The sequence below is a fragment of the Podarcis erhardii genome (assembly GCF_964252035.2).
Source record: "Podarcis erhardii genome assembly, chromosome: 10".
NCBI lineage: Eukaryota > Metazoa > Chordata > Lepidosauria > Squamata > Lacertidae > Podarcis > Podarcis erhardii.
Window position 1 is genome coordinate 32,914,523 of NC_138500.1, and position 23,888 is coordinate 32,938,410.

Sequence of the window (23,888 nt, forward strand, 5' to 3'; positions counted from 1 at the left end):
AGCAACATTCACTGGAAAAAGGCAGGCAGCATCCCTTTCTTCAGGAAAAAAAGGAAGTAGAGGGGATGGCAATGGAAAGCACCCTGTGTAACATCACCAAATATGATTTTTTAATTATTATTTTTTTGAAAAATCAGCACCCACACACAGAATGCACTTCATTGCGTCTAGTCAGGTAACATGTAATTTTATTTTATATTTTCTTCCCTTATTGGATTAACCACGGATCAGGAAAATCTGAGTTTAGCAGGGGGAAAGTGCGAGGTGCCACTTGGATGAGGATGTTGTGTGGTCACAAGCACCTTCAAATCCACATTAGACAAGTCCTTCCTTTTGTATATCCACCTGTAATACATCTTTCCTTACTTGCCTTTTTTTCTAAACTAAAAAGTGTTGTGACCTTTTCTGATAGGGGAGTTGCTCCAATCCAATTTTGGTTGCCCCTTTTCTGGTCTGTAGTTAGGAAGTTGGCTTTGTGGAGTGGGAGATCTGGGTTCTAATTCTGCTCCTCCTCCTTTGCATCTAAAAACATTGTTACTGAAAGAACACCCAACAGAAAACTTTGACTTGTATCTCCCTGTAGCTGGGCATGAACTAACACCACCTATGTGCTCTTTCCCAATGAAAAAGTATTTTGTTCCTCTCATACAGACAAAAATACAACTGTGTTGAGAAGAGTGTTCCAGGGATAGCACATTATTCCCACAGCAGGGCTTGAGCACTTCTCCTGGAAAACCCAAGAGGTCTTCGTGTATGCTTCCTCCAGACACTGGAACGTAGGAATCTATCTTCTACCAAATCAGACTATTGGTCTATCTAGCCAGTATTGTCTACACTGAAACATAGAGGGTCTGCAGGGTTTCAGAAATGGGACAGGAGTGCATGTCATTTTAGGGCATGAAACTTTCTTCAGTGAGGGTTGTTAAAAATGTTTTTTAATGTAAATAATTCAAATCTGCTATTATTTGTAACATTTAGCTTGGAAAATCTACATTTGATTAAAAAACAAATAAACTGCCCTCGGAAAACCAAAGAAATTTAATTTTACCTTCTGAAAGTGTCAGGTAATGCTTAATAATAATAATAATAATAATAAAATAATAATAATAATAATAATAATAATAATAATAATAATAAATTTTATTTATATCCCGCCCTCCCCAGCCGAAGCCGGGCTCAGGGCGGCTAACAACACTAAAACAGTACAACATTATAAAACATTATAAAAATGGATTAAAATGAATTAAAATCAAAATTGATGGCAACCATAAACTAAAGTTTTGTAAAGATTGCCAGAGGAGGGAGTCAGGCTGCGCCCTGACCAAAGGCCAGGTGGAACAGCTCTGTCTTGCAGGCCCTGCGGAAAGATGTCAAGTCCTGCAGGGCCCTTGTCTCTTGTGAGAGAGCGTTCCACCAGGTTGGAGCCGCAGCCGAAAAAGCCCTGGCTCTAGTTGAGGCCAGCCTAACCTCTCTGTGGCTTGGGACCTTCAAGATGTTTTTATTTGAAGATCGTAAGTTCCTCTGTGGGGCATACCAGGAGAGGCGGTCCCGTAGGTACGAGGGCCCTAGGCCGTATAGGGCTTTGAAGGTTAAAACCAGCACCTTAAACCTGATCCTGTACTCCACCGGGAGCCAGTGCAGCTGGTATAGCACCGGATGAATGTGATCTCTAAGCGAAGACCCCGTAAGGAGTCTCGCTGCAGCATTATGCACCCGCTGGAGTTTCTGGGTCAGTCTCAAGGGCAGCCCCACGTAGAGCGAGTTACAATAATCCAGTCTGGAGGTGACCGTCGCGTGGATCACAGTGGCTAGGTCAGGGCGTGAGAGGTAAGGAGCCAACTGCTTAGCTTGGCGGAGATGAAAGAATGCCGCCTTTGTTATAGCTGCAATCTGTGCCTCCATGGAGAGGGAGGTATCGAAGATTACACCCAAACTCTTAACGGACGGTGCTGGCACTAACTGCACCCCCGCAAGAGATGGGAGTTGCCCCCTCAGCCCCCTGTCGTCCCGTCCCAGCCAGAGGACCTCTGTCTTCGAAGGATTTAACTTCAGCCGGCTCCCACGTAACCATCCAGCCACAGCCTCCAAGCATCTGATCAGTGTGTCTGGGGCAGAGTCCAGGTGGCCGTCCATCAACAGATAGAGTTGGGTGTCATCAGCATACTGATGGCAGCCCAGCCCAAAACTCCGGACAAGCTGGGCGAGGGGGCGCATAAAGATGTTAAAAAGCATTGGGGAGAGTATTGCACCCTGGGGCACACCACACACCAAGGAGTGGCGGGATGACAATTCCCCCCCAAGCGCCACCCTCTGTCCCCGACCGGAGAGAAACGAGCGCAGCCATTGAAGGACTGTGCCCTGGATCCCCACGTCGGCAAGGCGGTGGTCCAGGAGTTCGTGATCGACCATGTCGAAGGCTGCTGACAGGTCTAGAAGAATCAGCAGCCCCGACCCGCCTCGATCCAGCTGCCTGCGGAGATCATCTGTTAGGGCGACCAGAGCCGTCTCAGTCCCATGACCAGCGCGGAAGCCGGACTGGAATGGATCCAGAGCCGATGTTTCATCCAGAAACCTACCAAGCTGTTCAGCAACCGCTCTCTCAATCACCTTACCCAGGAATGGAAGATTCGAAACCGGGCGGTAATTGGATAGATCTAAGGGATCTAATGATGTTTTCTTTAAGAGCGGGCGCACCACTGCCTCCTTCAGTTCCCCTGGGAATGTCCCATTTAAATAAAATATAAATGCAAGTACTTGACAATCATATTTAATGATTTCTATGCAATGTTACACATATTTTACTTACCTAGCAAAGCAAAATTATATTAATTAAACCAAAATATGTTACAACTTTTTAGCACCCCTCATTTTTGGAATTTGAAAGTCCTCCTTGGAGATTGAACCTTGAAATTCCTGCATGCAAAGCAGACATTCTACCCAGTGCTATTTTTCTAGAAAAAGAGGTGCTGGAACTCACCACGAACACCTCCCTCAGAATGGCAATGATTCCCACCTGAGAGGTACCAGAACTGATTTCCAGTGAGTTCTGGCTGAAAAAAGCCATGGTTCTACCCAAGCTATAGTCTTTCCACCAATGGGCTGAGTGTTGTAATTGTAAAAATAGTCTTGACTTCCTTCTCTAGCTCTGTTTACTTGGCAGAAAAGCATTTCAGTGTCTGGTGTACTGAGGAGTGTGCTATGATCTTTTCCTGGGCACTTTTTTGTGTTGGGGCATGTGCATTACAAGTTCATAGAATCTTATGAGTTGGAAGAGACCCAAGGGTCATCTAGTCCAGCCCCCTGTAACGCAGGAATCTCAGCTAAAGCCTCCATGAGACGGCCATTCAACCTCTCCTTAAGAACCTCTCTCTCTCTCTCATGGGAGTCTGTTCCACTGCTGACTGTCAGATAGTTTTTCCGACTGTTTAGTCTAGGGTTACCAGACGTCCCCGTTTCCTGGGGACGGTCCCCGTATTTGCAAATAAGTCCCTGGATAAATTCCATCCCTGAAATGTCCCCGGATTTCCTCTAATGTCCCTGGGAAACGCAGTAGCGACAGTCTCAGCAGCCCAGAGCAGTTGGCTCTGGCTGGCTTCAGGAGCTGCTCAGAAGTCCCCATATGATGGTGGTGCAGGGGCTCTAAGATGCAGCTTCCGGGCTGCCTCCACCTTCCCTGACCCCAGCAACTAAGCTGTGAAGGGAGGCTTCACGCTGCCTATCAGAGCTTGTGTGCAAGCAAGAGGGGGCAGGGATCTCTCGATTAGGCAATGGAAAGCCTCCCTTCCCAGCTGAGGGATCCCCGCCCCCTCCTGCTTGCACGCAAGTAGGAATGGGATTGGGGCTGCTCCGATGGGAAGAGAGGCATTGTGCTGCCTGAGAGATCCCTGCCCCCTGCTGCTTGCACGCAAGTAGGAGTTGGGATGGGGCTGCTCCAAAGGCAGTGTGAAGCCTCCCATCCCACCCTCCTGCTTGAATGCAAGTAGGAATGGGATTGGGGCTGCTCCAATGGGAAGGGAGGCATCACGCTGCCTGAGCCTCGCCATCGACGCTCTCGGCCCTCCTTCTCCGCCTTCCATGCCTGACCCACCACTCACCACTTCCCTACCACCACCACTGAAGAACCAACAACTCAGGGGCTGCCCAGGCTCATAGAAAGTGAAGATAGAAGCCTTGGAGGAAGGGGAAACGTGGTGGCTGAGGTCAAGGCGGCGGCCCCTCTGCCACCGCCATCACTGCAGCATCAACGTCCCGAAAATGTAGTATGTATGTATGTATGTATGTATGTATGTATAGTGTCCCCGGATTCATTGAAAAAAAATTGGTAACCTTAATTTAGTTGGAATCTCCTTTCTTGTAAGTTGAAGCCATTGCCTTGAGTCCTACCCTCAAGAGCAGGAGAAAAGCATGTTCCCTCTTCCATGTGACAGCCCTTAAGATACTTGAAGATAGCTATCATACCTCCTCTTCTCTAGACAGGTGATGACGTGAAGTCATTCAGTAGTAACTATAGAGTCGTACTTTGGAAGTCGAAAGGAATCTGTTCCGGAAGTCCGTTTGACTTCCAAAACATTCGGAAATCAAAGCTGTGACTTTTGATTGGCTGCAGGAAGCTCTGTAGCCAATCAGAAGCCGCAGGAGCCCCATCAGACATTCGGGTTCCAAAGAACATTCGCAAACTGGAACACACTCTTCTGGGTTTGCGGCATTCAGGAGCCAAAACATTTGAGTACCAAGGCGTCTGGGATCCAAAGTATGAATGTACATTGATGCCTTTCCTGCATGGCAATTGTGACAGTGCCATCAGCCTGCCATCTCATGATTGGCGAACAATAGAATCCATGGGGCATTGTAGAAGTGTCTGTTGGTGTTGTTATATCTGCAGCTATATTCCGCAGTGCTTCTTTGTTCCTGCACATGCAGATGATCGCAACTACATTAGTATCCAAAGCTGTCCCCTTTAGTGATAGAAGGCATCCTTGTCTCTAGTCCAAAATATGAGGACACATAGTGGGATGTAGGGGAGAGAGGGAAATCACGGAAAATCACCTCCCTCCCCTTTCCACTAATTGATGCCTTCTGTCAGCAGAGACAGCACTGAATATCATCTTGTGTCATTATTAGCTCTGATATAGTTGCCACCAGTATTGTAGGAATATAGGCTCACCCTGTAATTCAGGCAACTTTTAGCTAACTGAAAATCAAACATCAAAGTGAATTTGTGAGACTATAATCCCTGTGTCCTTTCAAGAAACATCAACTTGTTATTTTCACTTAAGTCACACAAGGAACGGTCCAAGCCACAGGTCCCTGTAGTTCACCACAGTTTGAAGGGGTGTAGTAGGCAATCTTCTAGTCCAACTTTCTGCTCAGTGCAGGAAGTTCAGTGCTAGGACATTGCCAGCAGATGGTTGGTCAAGCTGCTGCTCTGTAAAAAGACCTCAAGCAATGGAGAGCCTAAGACGCCTCAAAGTAATAAATTCCACTGTCCAACTGATCTGTTTGCAAAGCAGGTTTCTTCTAGAGTGCAACCAATATCTGACCTCTTGCAATTTATGCCCAATAAAATTGTTCACCCTTTATATATACCCAAAAAGTCACTGTGCTCTGCAAGAGAGGCCTGCTGCAGAAACCATCTTATCAGGAGGTCCATTCCATACAATATAGGCATCGGGACTTCAGCATGGTGGCACCTTTGGAATCCTCTCCTGCTACATATCAGACAGGCACCATCTCTGTTGTCTTTTCAGCAACTATTGAAGACCTTCCTCTTCCAATAAGCCTTTTCAGTGGTGATCTTTAGCCTAGTCCGCATCTGTATTGGAACTATTTTTATCATAAAGAATTGTTTTTAAATATTTGTAACTTTTTATAATAGGAGGTGTTTTAAATATAGAACTGTTTTTAATTGTGGTTACACTGTTCTTGTTTTGCGGTTGTAATTGTTTTATTTGTTTTATAATTGTGCATTTTTTGGTTGGGACCTGCCCTTGGACCATGCAGTGAAGAGTAGACAAGGAATCCAATAAACAAGCAAGCGAGCAAGCAAGCAAACAAACAAACATGTCAAGTTTAGAATTTTTAGGTTGTGGTATGTAGAAATGTAGTACAGGCAGTGACCATATTTACGCATTTCCAGTTGACGTGTGACCGCGCACATGCTCATTACCACTGATGTAGTAGTGGACAGGAAATGGAGTGGAGGCAGAACAGGTTTAAGCATGCTCCGCTGACACCCATAGGGGCCAAAAACGCAATCCCCGCACAAACGGCAGGTTGCTTGTATATGAAGGAACAGTGAACTCTGCAATCGTCATGGAAGAAGATTAATAAATTTGAAGAGGGAGCAGCGAAGAAGAGACAAAGAGGCATATTTACAACTTGTGTGCAAAAGGGAGAATTATTATACAATGATTTGACAAAACTGCATTCACCCCCTTATATCACCAGGCAAGTGGACATTAAAGAGCTTGAGCTCTTCTCCCCTTCAGACACCTGATCTCAAATCTCAGCTTAACAACCACTGGAAATTCATTTTCAGTCAAGCTCAGGGTCACTAGGGATGAGTCCTGAGAATCTGTTCTGAATGGCAGGCCTCAGCCTGGAAATCTGTAATGCAAGAATAAAGTACATCTGATCAGATAGATAGGGCTTCCATTGGTTACATTTTTATGAGTCGTGACTGGTCCCATTAGGGCTAATGGGGCACAGTCTCATCAGCCGTCCTCAGGCAGCCCCCACGAACCTGGCTTCCTACTTACAATCAGTCCAGGAAGTGGCCTGGCTGACAGCTTCCTCCTCCTTAGTCTCAGCTTGGCCCTGTACAACTCAGCAGGGAAGAGGACGGGGCAAAACTAGAATGGCTCTGGCGCTACCTACTGTCAGCCTCCATGCCTCTGGCCTACCAGTCCAGAAGATCACTGCCCTCTGCTGCAGATACGTGTTCCAGCCTCACAATAACCTTGCAACAGGGGTTGCACTCAGACAGGGGTGCCAACTTGAATAAAATATTGGGAGGGCCCAGGAAAGCCCCACCCTGCATAGTCCATCACAAGAGGCAGTGCACACACATCATTTGAATGCCAATGTGAATCTCAGCTGAGCCAGGATCTGAACTTGAGTAGCAATCACTTTTAACCATTACTCCACATACACCTGACAAAGCAGGCACCGGCCCATAAAAAAACCACAATGCATTTGTTAGCCTTGACAGGTGCCCAAAATATCTCTCTTCTTTTCGGACTTCTGGGTTGGCGCCTTCGGTAATGGCGGAATTCCTCTGATCAGGAGGAATTTGCTTCGTGGGAATCCGGGTCTGGCCGCCACGGCGAAGGCGGAGACCCACTAAAAATCACAGGCGGGTGAAGCCTGTGAACGTGGGATTCGGCTGGCACCTTTTGAGCCTCCCCTACTCGCGGGGAAACCCGGTTTCGGGGATCCGGAGCGACGTGGGGTGAGTGGCGCGGTGCTTCGAATTGATTGCTTTTTCCACGGAGCGAAGCTGCATAGCTGTTGCCGGAGAGCGCTGACTTTTTCCTGTGGACAATTTGATCTTAAAGCAACTACCCGTGAGTAGAGTGAATAATTGGATTTTTAAACGTCTTAATTTGGCACCGAAACGGGGAGGTTCAAAACAGGAAGTCCGCCTTCCCCTTTTGTAAATAGACTGAAGCAAAGAGGCTGCTAGCTAAAGTCTTGGAAAGTCTACTGTGAAGGACTAAATTTCCATCAGTAAAAAATATTAAATCCCCCTTGGAAGCAGGAGAAGAGGGAGGAAGTTTTGGATTGTATATGCTTGCAGGAGAGAGTGAAGGAAGTTAAAATACCACCGCTCCGAACCTGGAAACGGGCTGCTAGTAAGACTGACGTCTTTTGGAATGCTCATTGACCGTGACTAGAACGTGCACTGACAGTTAGTTAAATAAGAGAAATACACTGTTTCCAATGTCTCCGTCTGTGTTTAAAAAGGAGTAAAAGTAACTGAAAATTGAAACTAACTTTATTGTTTGAACTGTCTAAAAGGACTAATACAAATAGAAACTTTCCCTCTAGAGGAAGCTTTTGAAACTGTTACAAGAGCTGATCTGGGGGAATTTCCAGCTGCAAGATAAAAAGCTGTGAGACTTTGGGACTGACCTTGAATCGGTTAAGAATGTTGATAGAAGAGGCCTTAGCGGTTGCATTAAGTAAGATAAGTAACTCACTGGAACAGCTTAACAAGAAGGTGGATGTGGTAACTACCAAAATTGATAATTTGGGACAAAAAGTGAACATCAATACAGAAACTATTCAGAAATTGATACAGGAATCTACTTTGACATGGCAAACTGCGGAGAAGGCTAGGGAGAAAGTTGTTGCAGTTGAACCTAAAGTAACACAGTTGGAGAGAGAGAGAGTCCCAGCCTTACAGTTGCAATTTGATGACCATAAGTCGATGCCTTCTACAACTGAATTTAAAGAAAATTAGATTTTGAGGATTAGAGCCCTACTTGAACTGGAGAAGGAGAGTTTGATGGATTTCACCACGCAGGAATTTGCTGATTTTTGGGACTTGGACTTGGGTCAAGAAGAGATTAAAATTGTGAGGGCCTTCAGACTTGGAAGAGGAGGGGGAAAAAGAGAAGAAAAAAAATAAGAGACTGTTGGAACTACCAGAAGAACCTAGAAGAACAACAGTCAATAGTGGAAATTTTGAAAGACGTCCTGAAATATCTTTTGGATTTTGGGTTTAACTACGGAGATTTGGTTGCCCTGTTGAGAAGGAACAAAATCATCTCTAGGTGGGAGTTTCCCCGAGATCTACTCTTCAGCCTCAAAGGAAGGAAAATAAAAATAAGATCAGTAGAAGACAAAGTAAAGTGCATGTATAAATACAAAGAAGACTTGCAGAAGGGACTTGGAAAAGAGTTAAGAGCATCAGACAGAAGATCACCAGGTTGATGAACTATATGGAATTGGCGGAAATGACTGACAGAATCCGAGACCAGGGAGAAGAGACGGTGGAAGAAGATTGGAAAAAGTTTAAAGACTATTTATAGAAATATTGTAAAATTGATGAATGTTGGAAAAATGTTGGAATGAAGTTATATGGCTTTAGTAGAAATGTTATAAGGAATTAAGTATAGATAGATTATTAGAGTATTAGGGAAAAATAAGGTTAGACTATGTTAAGATAAATATAGGACAGAAAACAGAGAAAGATGGAAAGGATTTGCTGAAACAATTAACAGAAGTGGAATACAAAAAGGGAGGTGTGAGGAGGTCGTTGAAACAAGTAAACGAAAGATATGACATTGAAATTGTATGATGTATGTTAAATTGTTTTTGTTTTGTTTTGTTTTGTTTAGCTTATTGTGTTAGTGTTGTGTAATGTTTTTATATTGTATTGTATTGTCTTTTTTTGCCTTTTTTCTTTTTTCTTTCCTTTTTTGTAGTGTTTAAAAGTAATAAGTATTATTTTAAAAAAACAAAAACAAAATGTCTCTCTTCTTTTCATTGCTCACTATGGTTCTTCCCAGCGTTTCCATGCTGGGCACAAAAGCCAAGCGCAGGCTTCGGAGGCTGCTTCCAGGCTGGTCTGGGAGCCAGCAAGGCACCAGATTTGGAACATTTCTATCTAGGCAAATAGGTTGCAGGATGAATGACACACATTTGCCCTCAGAAATCAGGCCAGTAATGGCAGGGGTGTCTTTCTGCATCAGACTCTGTTCAAGTAGACTGCAGAGGTGCTCCAGAATTAAAGCAGCTGGTGATCTGGACTGAGAAACGGGCATCCTGGAGGTTCTGCCATTTGTCCCGTAAAGATTCGTGCACCTCTCCCCACAGGCACCCCCACCTCCCGCCCCCTCCATTGGGGCGCAAGAATAAAAGGGGCAGAGTGAATGACTCCTGACCTACACATCAGGATAGGCAAAGCATCGTGGCAGATCTGTTTGAGGCAAGGTAGCCGCCTGCCTCCAGCCCTTCATTTTAAAGACAGATCTCCCCCACCCTCTGCCGCCCGCAATCTTTTGTCAGAAAGCCTCTCGACGGACGTGATTGAGAGCGCAAGGTCCTCTCCAAAAGGACCCCCTTTCTCTGCAGAGGGACTTTGAAGTCCTCCCCCTCCCCTGGAGTGTGCATTTAACAAGCAGGGAGCGAGGACACAATGTCACACACATCCTTCCAGTGTCGTGCTCTCCTCCCCGCTCCCCACCCCGCCCCGATCCTTCCTCTGCCAGACGCACACGCGCTAACACAAAATGACGGCTTCCTCGGCAGCCGGAGCCAGCAAAGCATTCTCTCCCCCGAACTCGATGGGAGCGCAGGGCTCAGGGCAAGCCGCCCTGTGACCGATCCTATTTCCCTAAACCCCCCACCCCACCCAAAAATCCCCCCCCTTAAGACAAACGGCATAGAAAACGTCGCTAGAGAGACGAGGGAGGGAGGGGCGGCTCCAGCAAACCTCCCCCACCCCCACTCCCGATCGTGGGGCACTGCGTGGCGGCTGCATCCGCATTGCTATTGTGATGTCGTCAGTGGAAAAGATGGAGAGATTTCTTCTCGCCCACACGCACGCAGGCGCCTGGGCGAATGTGACCCCGAGGCCCGGCACCTCGCTCCCTTCCCGGGTGCCTGCGCCACATTTTGCTCCCGGGCTGCTTCGGATCAAAGGCCCCCGCGCCCGCCCCCGGGAAACTGCGAAAAAAGAGGGAGGAGGGGGCGCACGGTCGCCGCCGCCGCCTAAGAGACGCGCGAACCCAATAACCCATTTCTGTCACCTCTGCAACGCCGCAAGACAGACTGCTGCAGCGAGCAGCCAGGGCCTTTGCGAGCGGCCAAGCCGGAGGCTCGCGGCGGCCAGCCCACTAGGACGGCAGCTGCGCGCCTCTGAGAAATGGGCTGAAGCTGCTCGCCTGCCCCTCGCTTGCCATCGCTCCCCGCCTCCCTCCCCGCATGCACAGACCCAGACATCGCCGCCGCCGAATGCACCGCACAGCCGAAGCGTCACTGGGTGGCTCGCACAGAACACACAGCCCCACGCCACACACACACACACACAGCCCAGCGCCACACACACACCCCCAGACACACACACACACACACACACACAGCCCAGCGCGTGTGGTCTGCAAGATCTGGCCTCTCCGGGCCAATGGGAACTTTCAAGAAGAAGAACGCAGACATGGAGCCAAAGCTACTGTACCTGCTTTCAGGCATCATTCTCGGCTCTTTTTTTTCCTCCTGCTGCTTCTCCCCACCCCCTTCCGATTTATCTCAGCTACTGGTTTTATAACGGGGAGGGGGAGAGGGATGGGAAGAGGTGGGGGCTTTCATTTCCCCCCCCCTCCCCTCTTCTTCAAGCCCCGTCTGCACCTTCTGTTTGAGCCTGCAAGTGAAGTCACAAGGCTGACTCTGTGACATCACATGGAGTCTACAAACACTGGATTGTGACTTCACTGCAGGATGGAGCGCGGAGGATTAAAAAAAAATAAAAAGGGGGAGGGGAGGGGGGGAAGGCTCTTATTCAAACACATATCTGCAAGAGTAACAAAGGGATCACAGTGAGAAGGACTACCAGAGGGAATACCATATACAGTACATATACTGTATATACAAACACATACATACATACATACATACATACATACATAAATACACACACTATTTTGTGTCTAATAAAATAATAATTCAAGATGGATTGAGAAAATAATGGGGAAGAAGCAGCCCCTCTCCCCTGCCATAAGTAAGTAAAATATTATTTTCTGTGCACAAGCACTTCCCCTTCAAAGAGTGTGGACACAATCATCCCAAGATCAGTTTGGTGGTCAAGATCAAGTGTGCATTGTGGATAGGAAGAACTGAGGACAGGGAAGCTTGGGGGGGGGTTGTCACTGGAAGAAATAAAAACAGCAGAACATGCTTAGCAGTTTAGAATCAGTTGCACTGGCAGAGCTCAGAAGAGGTAACCTGAATAGATTACATGAAGGTCAAAGGTGCAATAAAGTCAATCTGCTTATTTCACTTGAAGGACCCACAGACAGAAGTTCACAACCACACACTGGAACTGCTGCCTATCTCTCGCTGTGAGAGGGCCTAGGACTAGAAAGGCCACGAGGGGCACTTGTCCTCATGTCTACCTAACTCAACAGGAGGCAGAGGGGCTGAGCCAAGGATAGAAAAGAGCAAGCAGCTTTAGTATACTACACTATTTACTACTAAGTGACATTCCCGCTTTGGCCAGCAACCAAGTGGGCAATGATATTAGCAGGAAAACAGAGGCAGGAACATCTTCCAGGGATGTTTAATGATTCTGTACAGAAAAGGGTTATAACCACCCAGACTAGGGGGCAGGGTATGTTTAGGAAGAATAATTAGCATCTTTTGAATTTTTAGGACAAAAAAGAGGAGTGTTACAGTTATCCTTTTCAAGGCAAGAGTCAGATCTGCAGACTCAGTGCTTGTTCAAGAGTAGTCTAAACTAGGTTCCTCCTCTCTCCTTTTCAGACATTAAACCAGCATCAAAACCAAACTTCCAATAATTAAGAGGCCACCAGGGATACTTATTTATTTCATGAAAGAAGAATGTAGGGAGGAAAACAACAAGACTAACAAATAAGGACAAGGAAGTGGCAAAGGGTGGGGGGGACAGAAAACCACAGCACCCTAACAAAGCAACTGTAACAAGTGTAAACAAGAAGCCCAAACAGGACATTTTTCCTGCAGAGAAAAATATCAAACCGATCAGAGGCAGAAGACATCTGGAGAGCCAATGATAGGATGGCTTCTCCTTCTCCTTGCTTGCACACCACAAAAGCAGCCCCTTACCCCCACAGATATTTCCACACGGAAGGCAGTGAGCGGAGCTTGGATAGAGCCATGAGGGATGGATGCAGGCAGAAGAAAAAGACTGGGATGGATCTGCAGCTTCTCCCTGCAACTGTCTCTGGAAGCAGCAGTGGGGTGGTGCCACTCTGTACTCTGCCCTCCTTGCCACAATCCCTGTGTGCCTGCCTATGTATATGCAGTACAGTGGTACCTCGGGTTAAGTACTTATAATGCATTCCGGAGGTCCGTTCTTAACCTGAAACTGTTCTTAACCTGAAGCACCAATTTAGGTAAGGGGGCCTCCTGCTGCTTCCACGCCGCCAGAGCACGATTTCTGCTCTCATCCTGAAGCAAAGTTCTTAACCTGAGGTACTATTTCTGGGTTAGCGGAGTCTGTAACCTGAAGCGTATGTAACCTGAAGCGTATGTAACCGCTGTAGTATAAGGTACATTTGGCAGCAAGGAATAACTAATGTCACAGTTACCAGAGTGCTGGCTTTCAGTCATAAAAAGAGAGGGGGGAGGAGTAAATTTCTGTCTTTAAAATAATATTAAGAAGTGGCCTATTAAAACAAAACAAAGCTGTTGGTTCAGTATTACAGCTACTCAGAAACTACCTTTTATTCTTACCTCAATACCAAGAAATTCCCCAGGCCACAGGTACATGCAGAGTGCCTGCTAACATCTCAAGATGTTGCATATATAAAAGCTTGGCTACTCCAAAAGACACTGGCTATATTAAACAGAAATCTATATATAATATATATTTCGGTCAATAACCAGTAGAGAACAGAAATCTCATTTCATGTGGCAACCCTGGCACCACCCACTGGTGAAATGGAAAGAGTGTGTCACAAGAAAAAACACAGGCACAGGAGGTACTATTTTTATTTTGTAGTATTATTGCAGAGTTAAAGTGAAGGATAATATTCAACATTACCTAAGTCATTTACAGCGGGCCATTTTCAACTAACTCATTGCCCTGGAACAAGCCAGCACAAGGATTCCTACTAGCACAATGGGATTTACCCCTTCTCTTCCTCCCTTGTGCACCCCACACCCTCCCCAAATCTGCTCTGGTGGGTCAGGAGAACCCCCAGAACAGCATGTGGGAGAGGAGAAGAAAGATTGTTCCGTTGGATGAGCAGGAATGTTTGCACTGACAGAATGATCCCTTTAGCCCACGTTGAAGACAACCCCATATCTGTTAATTTTCTCCGAAATCTTGTCGTTTTTACTGTCTCTTTATCAGATTATGTTGAATATCATTTGAGGTTGGTTTGCATGTTTTAAGGTGCATGTTTTCTCTGGGATGCCACTGTGGCATTCAAGCCCCTCCAAAGACTTGAAGAAACCAAACCCACCTCTCACCTAAGTACATTTTTACAGTGGCACTAGAAAGATTGAATCTGTGGATACAAATGCTATACACAACTCAGGAAAGTACTATTTGAATTTGATTTTTAGTCCTTAGAAATGTAGCTATTTCATTATGGTCATTATACGGTAATTCATTTTCCATTGTAAGCAATTTGTATTTTATCGTTCATGTGAACTGCCCAGAGAACTTGGCTGGATGGATGGTAGACAAATGCAATAAATAAATAATGTCAGAAATGTGTATTACTGTTCTGTGACCACAATTTATGTTCTATGGAAGAACATGGCATCCAAAATCTTCTCTCAGTAGCAGGTACTAGAGATCATTTTTGTTCTTTCTCCTAAGTGCCCCCCCCCCGTTTTGTCTCATTTTTATGTAATAAAGTAAGTTTGTATATGCACATGTTGGAATGCAGGGAGGTGAATCTTATTCTGAAGAGAAACATTGCAGACCTGCAACTGTTGTTCTTCTGGTGCTCATCTTTATATTCATTCATATGGTACAGAAGCTAAATGTGGGATTTCAGAGAGATCACAGATGAAATAGAACTATATTTTCCTGAAGAACTCAGTTCTTTTAAAAGAAGATCCCCGCCCCAACTTTATAGTTCAAGATACAATTGAAAGCCTGTGAGCAATAACTGCCAACTAGCCAGAAAGGTAGCCAAAAAAGCTGTTTGTTTGTTTGTTTGAGGTATATGTAGTCCAGTTTTCATCTAAATGTCCCAAGGCAACATACGGTTTCTAGTGGATGGAAGTGGGGCTTCACTTTACAAATCAGTTAAGCCAAAATGCAAGGTAAAAGTAAAGGGACCCCTGACCATTAGGTGCAGTTGTGACTGACTCTGGGGTTGTGGCGCTCATCTCGCTTTATTGGCCAAGGGAGCAAGGCGTACAGCTTCTGGGTCATGTGGCCAGCATGACTAAGCCGCTTCTGGCGAACCAGAGCAGCACACGGAAACACTGTTTACCTTCCCGCCGGAGCAGTACCTATTTATCTACTTGCACTTTGAGGTGCTTTCGAACTGCTAGGTTGGCAGGAGCAGGGACTGAGCAATGGGAGCTCACCCCGTCGCAGGGATTCGAACCGCCAACCTTCTGATCAGCAAGTCCTAGGCTCAGTGGTTTAACCCACAGCGCCACCCGCGTCCCAAGCCAAAATGCTAAGGTTTAAGCTTATTTAGTCTCAATGAAAACACTAGGGTTTAAAATTATCTTCAGGTTTACTGGTTTGTGAAAAGATCTGGCAATCTCCTTTACATCCTAAGAACCTTTCAGGCCTGGTTCATATGCACAGTACAATTAAAGCAAGGGTGGAAAATCTGTAGGTCTCTCCAGATGTTGCAGGGTGCCACCATCCCTGACCACTGGTCATGCTGGCTAGGACTGAAATTGAGTTCAACAACCCCTGGAGTACCACAGGTAGCTAGCTCATCATGGAATTAAAGGCTGCTTACTAATACAAATCAAAAATCCAAACCAAGAGAATGATTTTTTTGAGGTCAGTTTCAATGGCCCATTCCCTATGGTAGAAACACATGTGACTATTTTAAGATGGTCTTCTTTTCAATTTTCAATTCTGCATCATATGTTCAACTTGGCTTTCCCTCTGGCAACTATTGCCAAGATGAGAGAGACAATTTTTAAAAATTACTTCTGCATATCAAGAAGACCTTTTCCAGAAGACCCTAAGCATGCTCTCTGAGATTCTACCGTGCATTTTTCTGTTTAGGGATATTTGTACACTGTTAATTCCCTGGCAGGTGGTAGCAAACATTTGTTATGCTTTCCTAACACTTTCCCCAGATGCTTTTCTGGAACAAATTCTAGGGAAATGTATTAGTTACTGCAGTAAAGGGATGCGTTAGTTTTTGATGTGATTGGGTCCTCATATGGGGCCTTTGTTGCCTCAGTTTCACATGTGGAGCAATTGGTGTCAAATATTATATTCCCCACAAGAAAAAACAAAAAGTTACCATGTCAGAGGTCCTGTTCACACATGCATGTTCATAGCTTCACACCTGCAATATCAAATGATAGAGAGGCATCACAGTTTATTTTTTATATATAAAAAAAACAGACAGAGATTTCTTATCACTTCCTAATGGAGGTAATTCACACATTCAGGTAAAAGCCATCAAGTGTGAGTAATGAACTGATGAGATATAAAAGAGATTTACAAGCCCACCATTGAGGGCCAACTCATTGTCCCATTGAAATGGTATTGTTATCTCATGTAATGGTGTCTCATCTTATTTCACATAGGAGGGGAGACATTTGTTGGAATAATACCCAATTCAAACTTGTGCTCTTGGATTCATTAGACCTTAGAACAACCACATTTTTTAAACACTGTTAGTTATCAGGTGTGGGGGGGGGGATTAAACTATTGCACACAAATAGTTCCTCATGCAAAATTGAAAAGGTACAGCTCTCCTGCCCTAAGACTATATTGTGTTAAAAATGAATCTAAGAATCAGCCTTGAGTGACATCCTAGAAAAAGATGGATAGTGCAGATTCCTCCTGAAATGCTGAATATTGGGGGGCAAAGAGAAATACCTTAGTGTTGACTTCATTTAGTGCCTACTACGTACTGTACATTTAGTGACCAGGGAGAAAGGGCTGTGGGGTTAGTATGTATTATCTCCCGTTGCAGTAAATACAGGCCCAACAGGTACTTTGCCCTGTAAAGTTTTATTTTTATTTAGACTGGCTAAGAAAAATGTGTGGGATAACAGCTTCATATAACTAAAATGCTTAAGTCTAATAAATGCATGAAGGGGTTAAGACCATAGAGTTAGCTGTACTGCCAGGTGTAGTTCACCTTGGGAGGGACTAAGTAATCAGCCCTACTGTTCTCTCCTAGCCTCCCTGAGAAGCTCAGCATGTGAAGAGGTTTGAGCTGGTACCTGTAGCTCAGTTTGCATGGCTCTCACAAGCCACGCTTGAGTTCATATACCAGTAATTTAGGAATTTTCACCATTTTGTAACTAAGTTTTACTTCCTGTGTTCTGAAGCACATGAATCTGACCATTGGAGAGTTTGCAAACAAACCATTTTTAACATACCAAACATATGGTCTTTTTTCTATGCTGGGGGGAAGTAGGAAACTCTGGAAAGGCACATTTTGAGAGGATATTTTGGAACTAGCTTTAAAGGGCACATTTTAAAGTTTTACAGACTATATTTTCATGTTTAAGTTTGCTGCATATTTTGTGATTTTATATCTAAGTGGGACATCTGCATCTAGAGAATGCTATAATCTAACCAGATTAAGATTGGTTGAAGGATTGGAGCGATACTAATTTATGAAGGGGCAGAAAAAGGTGGCTCCTCATAGTACTAAGATGTAGCACTAGGGTAAATGGAAACAAAATCTGACATCTACAAGCATCAAGTCCCACTTTGCCACCATTTTATATGTCCTTAGATATCTTCACAACAGCCATGTGAGGTAGGCTAGGCTGAGAATTGTTGACTAGCCCAAGCGAGTAAGCAAAGACAATAAGAAGTGAAAGTGAGTTAGAATGTGAAACTGCACATGCTCAGGGTATTTTCATTTTTGTTTATGAAGGTTAGCAAAATGCTTTCTGTTTGCATTTTGCTGCGAGTTGTGAAACACTACAGGCTCAAAGTATTTTTTTCTAGTCAACAGAAGCTTATGCCATAATAAATTTGTTAGTCGTTCAGATGCCACATGAGTTCATTTTTGGTATTTTACTTCATGTATTCCATTTTGGGGAGAATGGGGCTTTATTGTTGAGAACTGCACCAGGACTCCCAACTATCTTAATCTGGCTTTGGCTATCCAACTAGGGACAGGCAACTGATATAGTTGCCATGTAATCAACAGTGGACTGATTACATTTTTGTGGGGGTTTTAGCTTGTTTATTCAACTGATAAGTTACTGTAAAATAATTGATAGTATTAATGTATGTTTAAATCTATAAAATAAACACTGTTCACATTGATCTAGCTCAGGAGCAATTGCCAATCTGTCCTTCCTCATCCGTGGCTGAGAGCTATGAGTATTACATTGGCTCATATGCATCATCACATTATGGAAAATGGAAAATTATCACAAAATGATGAAAGAACCCCTACCTGCACAATTCTCTCCCATCCCCCATCTTGCTGTAGATCTCTTGCAGCAATTGTTACCTGGAAAAAGGGAAGACACATGTCCTCATACAGTTTCCATGTTCAAGGAAACGAGGCAGGGGAGGGAATGGGCCAAAGAGTGCATGCAGATGGGAGCAATCTCTGCCATAATACAACAACACCGATGTGACAGGGCATCGAGTTGTGCAACAACCTGATGTGACAGTAGACCATGAAATACACAAGAAGCACACTGACAGTTGTGAAGATGAAGATGTGATAATGTTATCTGAAAAGGACACAGGTTACCCGTCATTTCAATAATATTAATAATTAGCAAGTAAACAAAGATGTTCTTGTAAAACTTCAATTTTCTTAATGCTGCATTATAACTCTAGGGGGGGAATTGTCGATTGCAAACCTCTTCTGCAAAAACTGCAACTTGATATCACAACATACAAGTGTTATAAGAAAAAATAAAACTGCAGATCACCCTTGGACTTGCTTATGCTGTATATAAATTGAACATAAAATTGTGGTCCCGTCTTAAGGTTCTGCTTGAAGCAATGTGACTCATGTGATTTCTGCACTTAGTCACACTAACCCAGAACAAAACTGAGCAGTACACAGATACGAGAAACTACAGCAGCCAGTGTAAAAGCTCTTTATCTAGAAGGGGAAGAACCCAACAAAACATCAAAATCAGGGTTGAATGCTATTTTTTGGCTTCTCTAATAGGACGTGTGTGTGTGTGTGTGTGTGTGTGTGTGTGTGTGTAGAATATATATATAAATATATATAAGGCTTTTTTTCAGCCAGAATGCTCTGGAACTCAGTTCTGGCACCTCTCAGGTGGACACCATTGCCATTCTAAGAGAACAAGAGATGTTTTCATGCTGAGTTTCAGCACCTCTTTTTCTAGAAAAATAGCACTGCGCAGAGAATAAACAATCAGTCCCCCAGGCTTCTCAGTGCTCACTGCCCAAGAGTCTTACTGCACATCCTACTGTCTCTAAATAATTCTGCATTGATGCTTGAAAGAGATTTCTAAACAGCCATCTGAGTGAGCAGTCCCAATTTCCTTTCTTTCAGGCTGCATGCCAATATTTCATGAGCCCCATCATTTCTTCTCATTTAGTGTCACACTTTACACCCCATTTTGCAATTAGCACTGTTTAACATAGCACTGGTGTTATTTACTATATATTTTGGAAAACTGTCTATTTGATATGCATTTGGACACCTTTTAAGATCTTGTAACCAAATTATGAGAATTATGATTATGAGGACTTCCAGGTGAATATGGCAATGCTTGTCCTTGAGCTAAGCAGTCTGCTTTAATTTGTTTTTAATTTGTTATGAATTGTTTCAAAGTTTTAAAGTCAATTGGCTAAGCAGTTAATGTTAATTGCTACATACAGGCAATGAGCATATTTGTTTTACTTCTATGTAGACTTAAAAGCCATATATTTTAATTGGAAGACAGGCACTGGGAGAGCAGCTGTGTTGGCTCTGCATTTTTAACTGATAAGAAAGGCTTAGAAGACCATCTCAACCAAAGGATACTTTGCAGTTTTAACATGGTTATTACATGAGCACAGACCCACATTGCTTCAGACGAAGTGTACAGAACTCCATTGCCAAATTTACTCCAGAAATGTATGCTGGACTATTGTGACTCAGCAAGGGAGGCAGAGGTAACTGGAAATAAATTGTGTCAAGATGTAATTAATATGTATTACTTGGGCAGCTACGTGGCAAGTGTGCAAGTAATGGGGCTCGTGATGCCTTATCCCAAGTAGGATGTTTTGCTACAAATTCCTTTAATGAAAGCCTAGCTAACTGGTCAACCAATCCAGACTTGCTAGGAGCTGATATATATATGTTCCCAGGCAACCTCAGCTTCCTCCACATAATGAAACCTCAACTATGCGTAATAACAATATTGGCATAATACTCGGCCACAACAGAGACTGAACCTCCCTCACTGTGGGAACTTTTACACAACCCATGTCTTCTGTCTAAACAAACAGTAGATGGAATCTTTAGAAGAACTGATGCATCAGAAAAAGTTTAAATACCATCACTGGTGCACTGGTTGGGTTTGTGGAGACATGAATTCTGAATGTAGCCCATCCAGATAAGCCCTACCTGCAAATAAACTTTTGTATAATCTTCTTTCAAATGTTGTAACCCCACCTAGGTCCTTCAGCAGTCTCTTTTGCTCCCTTCTCCAAATCTTTATTATCTTCTGTTTTGCTTAACTCATTTGCCTTTGCAGCTGGACCATAAAGAAGGCTGGTCGCTGAAGAATTGATGCTTTTGAATTATGGTGCTGGAGGAAACTCTTGAGAGTCCCATGGACTGCAAGAAGATCAAACCTATCAATTCTTAAGGAAATCAGCCCTGAGTGCTCACTGGAAGGACAGATCGTGAAGCTGAGGCTCCAATACTTTGGCCACCTCATGAGAAGAGAAGACTCCCTGGAAAAGACCCTGATGTTGGAAAAAATGGAGGGCACAAGGAGAAGGGGACGACAGAGGACAAGATGGTTGGATGGTGTTCTCGAAGCTACCAGCATGAGTTTGACCAAACTGCGGGAGGCAGTGGAAGACAGGGGTGTCTGGCGTGCTCTGGTCCATGGGGTCACGAAGAGTCAGACACGACTAAACTACTAAACAACAACAAAAACAACACCCATCTTGGCCCTATTTCTCATTAGAGTGGTGCCAGCTTCCTGTTTATCCTGTCCCAACAGTCCAGTTCCATCCTGGATAAAACTGAGCCCTTCCCTTTTGTACAGGCCAGACTTCTCCCCAAATGCTCCCCAGTTGCCCTCTTCCTGACACCCATGTATTGCAACTCCACAGCTGTGCCTTTTTCGCTGACTCTCCACATGGAAACGGTAGCATTTCAGATACTTCCTTTGAAGTTGGATCATCTGATGTCATATGGCTTCAGCTGATTGACAGGCTGCACCCACCCATCAGATGTGGCCCACAGAGAGCAGGCCAGCTTTGGACCTGGCCCACTGGCCAGGCCCAGTTTGCCACCCCTGCATTAGACCTCTCAAATGTATGGTGCAGTGTATTTCCCTACATAAAGGACTGGATCTGGCTGCCCCTGGATCTAAACCATGTGATTTATCTCACATCACATTTCAAATGTATGCATGTTTTCCTGTTTGACACTTGCTTATCACCTGGATAACCTACTGTCCAAATTCTTCCTCACTTTTAGGGTTGAATGTTGTATAACCCACCACAGCACATGCATCATTTATATTATCTTTGGCCGTGATTATCTACAGCAAAGTGTAAGAAGTCTAATGAGTATCCGCCATCCCATAGGTATGGAGCAGACTTAAAAAACGTTGGGCCTAGGGGTATTGTGAAGAAATTCCTGGAGAACAGCCAAACTTAAAACAGATGTGGATCAAAGCTGGAGACAAGGATCAGCAAAAATGTTTTCTTGTTCAAGGGCAGATGCTATCTTTCAAACAGGTTGTTAATAAAATGAAATATCATTCTTTGATATATATTCCCAACTTCTTCAGCTTTGTGTTTGTTTTAAAATGGGTCAATCCAATGAAAACCTAATTTGAGAAGTTCAGCTTCAGTTGGACTATACCCTGAGCATTCAGGTTTGAAAGGGAAAGGAATAATGTGCCTTAAAAGTGTAAACATGCACACAAACACACAATAGTTGCACTGGAAAGTAGTGGGTTACATTATTTAACTAATAGTAAAACTTTTTTTAAATAAAAACACATTCCATGTTTAGAATCATGTTTGGAATACAAATCTTATGTATCAGTGTGCAGCATGGGACTACATATTCTTGTTGTCATATGTAGAGAATTTAGAGCATACAAGTTTGAATTGGTGATGGGAACTCTGTTGAAAGGGCACTTTGCACACACAATAATCCACCAGGGCTAAAGGGCTACATAGGAAGTGCATATGGCCAGCACTGATCTTCCAGGAATCCTTAAGAGTCCAGCTCAGGATTCTAGAAACAAGCAGCTCACTGGGAAGCTCAACTCAACTTCTGCAGCTGAAGCCACAAAGACATGGTACAAAGCAAAAGATGGACATTGCTGGAGATTCCAGCAACAGTTTGCCATTTCTCCTTTCCTCCCATTTTCCATTGAATTGTTCTCCATTGAGCAACCAGGCAATTCCCAGTGGTGCCTGCTCTGAACTTGCTGTTGTAGCCTCCATTCCTCCTTATGATTGAACCTCCTTGGATGTTTTTAAGCAGATGTTGGATGGTCATCTGTCATGTATGATCTAGCTGAGATTTCCGCACTGATGGGGGTTGGGCTAGATGATCCTCAGGTTCGCTTCCAATTCTACAATTCTATAATCCTAAAGCATGGATGTGATACCAATTGACCCAAAACACAATTAGGGAGCAATCCTACCCAGGGTGGGGTGAGGGTGAGTGTGAAGATGAAGATGAGGTGGCAGAGCAGAGGAAGCAATGTTATAAGTTTTTTTTGGGGGGGGGACCCTCCTAAACCAAAGAAAGTAATGAATGTAGAATCTAGCTAATATTTGGGATATTTAAGGGGAAAATACAGGCTGCAGCAGTTCTCCTGGGTTTAGCCTATGCTAACTAGCCTGGGCTAGTTGGATGTAAGTCATTATGAAACAATAGACAGCCATTGTCACTTCATGAGGAATCCTCCAGACTGTGAAAATCCAGGCGTAAATATGTGACTAAATCATATTTCTTAAAGCTAGGGCAGTCTAAGCCGCATTTTGATTCTCAAAGGAACACAGACCCTAGGCAAGCACCTGGAACCCCTTGGTATCTTGCCACAGCTCAGCAGAGATTGGGGGTGGCATCCAACTTTTGTAACCCTAAGCCCTGCTTGCGCCAGCTAGGATGGGAGTTGAGGACAGTTTTTCTTTTTCTCCATTCTGGGGTAGGAGGTTAATCCCTCCATTGGTTTTCAAGGAAGAAACAATGGCATAGTTGATGGGCCCAATCCTGGGCCTCTTAGGAGAAAATGGAAGAGCTTTCAATGCAGCAGATCCTAGGTCACCTCAGTCCCACCCCTGCAATACTCCATTTCGCAGCCTACCAGTAGCAGAAATATTGCTGGTGGAAAATTTGTGCCCATGGAACTTTCTGTGAACATACTGGGAGGACTGGTACAGAGGGGCACTTCCGCTCCATCCAAACCATCTCCAGGCTGGGTGTTAGGCTTGCAATGTTAACCCACCCGGAATCTATCCAGGCTAACAAAATAACTTTGTTATTCTTATGCAAGATGTTAAAGGAGTTGGAATGCTCATTATAGGTCTAGCACAAATTCCACAAGACAGCACAAAAGCAAATGAATGCCTTTTTACATATAGTGGTTTTGTTGGTATAGAAAGGTAATTTAAGAAGAAAAAGAAAAGGAAAGAAATATTTTGGCCATGCTACAGAATTCCCCAAGCTGAGAGGCTGCTGCTTAGAGGCATATTAATCATACTGTATTCTCCACCTAGATATTGCATGCACTCTCATCACTAATAGCTCTAATATTCTACTCAGTGTGTGCATGCTGCTGATGTTACATTACAGGAATATTAATTGCATTCCCTA

General features: G+C 44.2%; 1 protein-coding gene and 1 long non-coding RNA gene across 9 annotated transcripts in view; one reads left to right on the forward strand and one right to left on the reverse strand.

Annotated features, from left to right (window-relative positions):
* Positions 1 to 23,888, reverse strand: part of TCF20 (transcription factor 20) — a 214,826-nt gene that overhangs the window by 91,777 nt on the left and 99,161 nt on the right. For 6 of the 8 annotated variants that reach the window (XM_081877580.1, XM_081877578.1, XM_081877581.1 and 3 more), the window contains 2 exons: positions 18,291 to 18,347; positions 16,161 to 16,205 (listed from right to left, as the gene is read on the reverse strand). The gene's annotated coding sequence lies outside the window, so the exon portion shown is untranslated. Of the gene's footprint in view, positions 1 to 11,182; positions 11,397 to 16,160; positions 16,206 to 18,290; positions 18,348 to 23,888 lie in introns of those variants that run through there. The other 2 variants (XM_081877579.1, XM_081877585.1) reach the window with 2 other exon arrangements.
* LOC309350653 lies at positions 11,593 to 21,827 on the forward strand. The gene is made up of 3 exons (XR_014160472.1): positions 11,593 to 11,722; positions 12,484 to 12,563; positions 21,528 to 21,827. It is a non-coding gene; the product is annotated as an uncharacterized lncRNA (long non-coding RNA).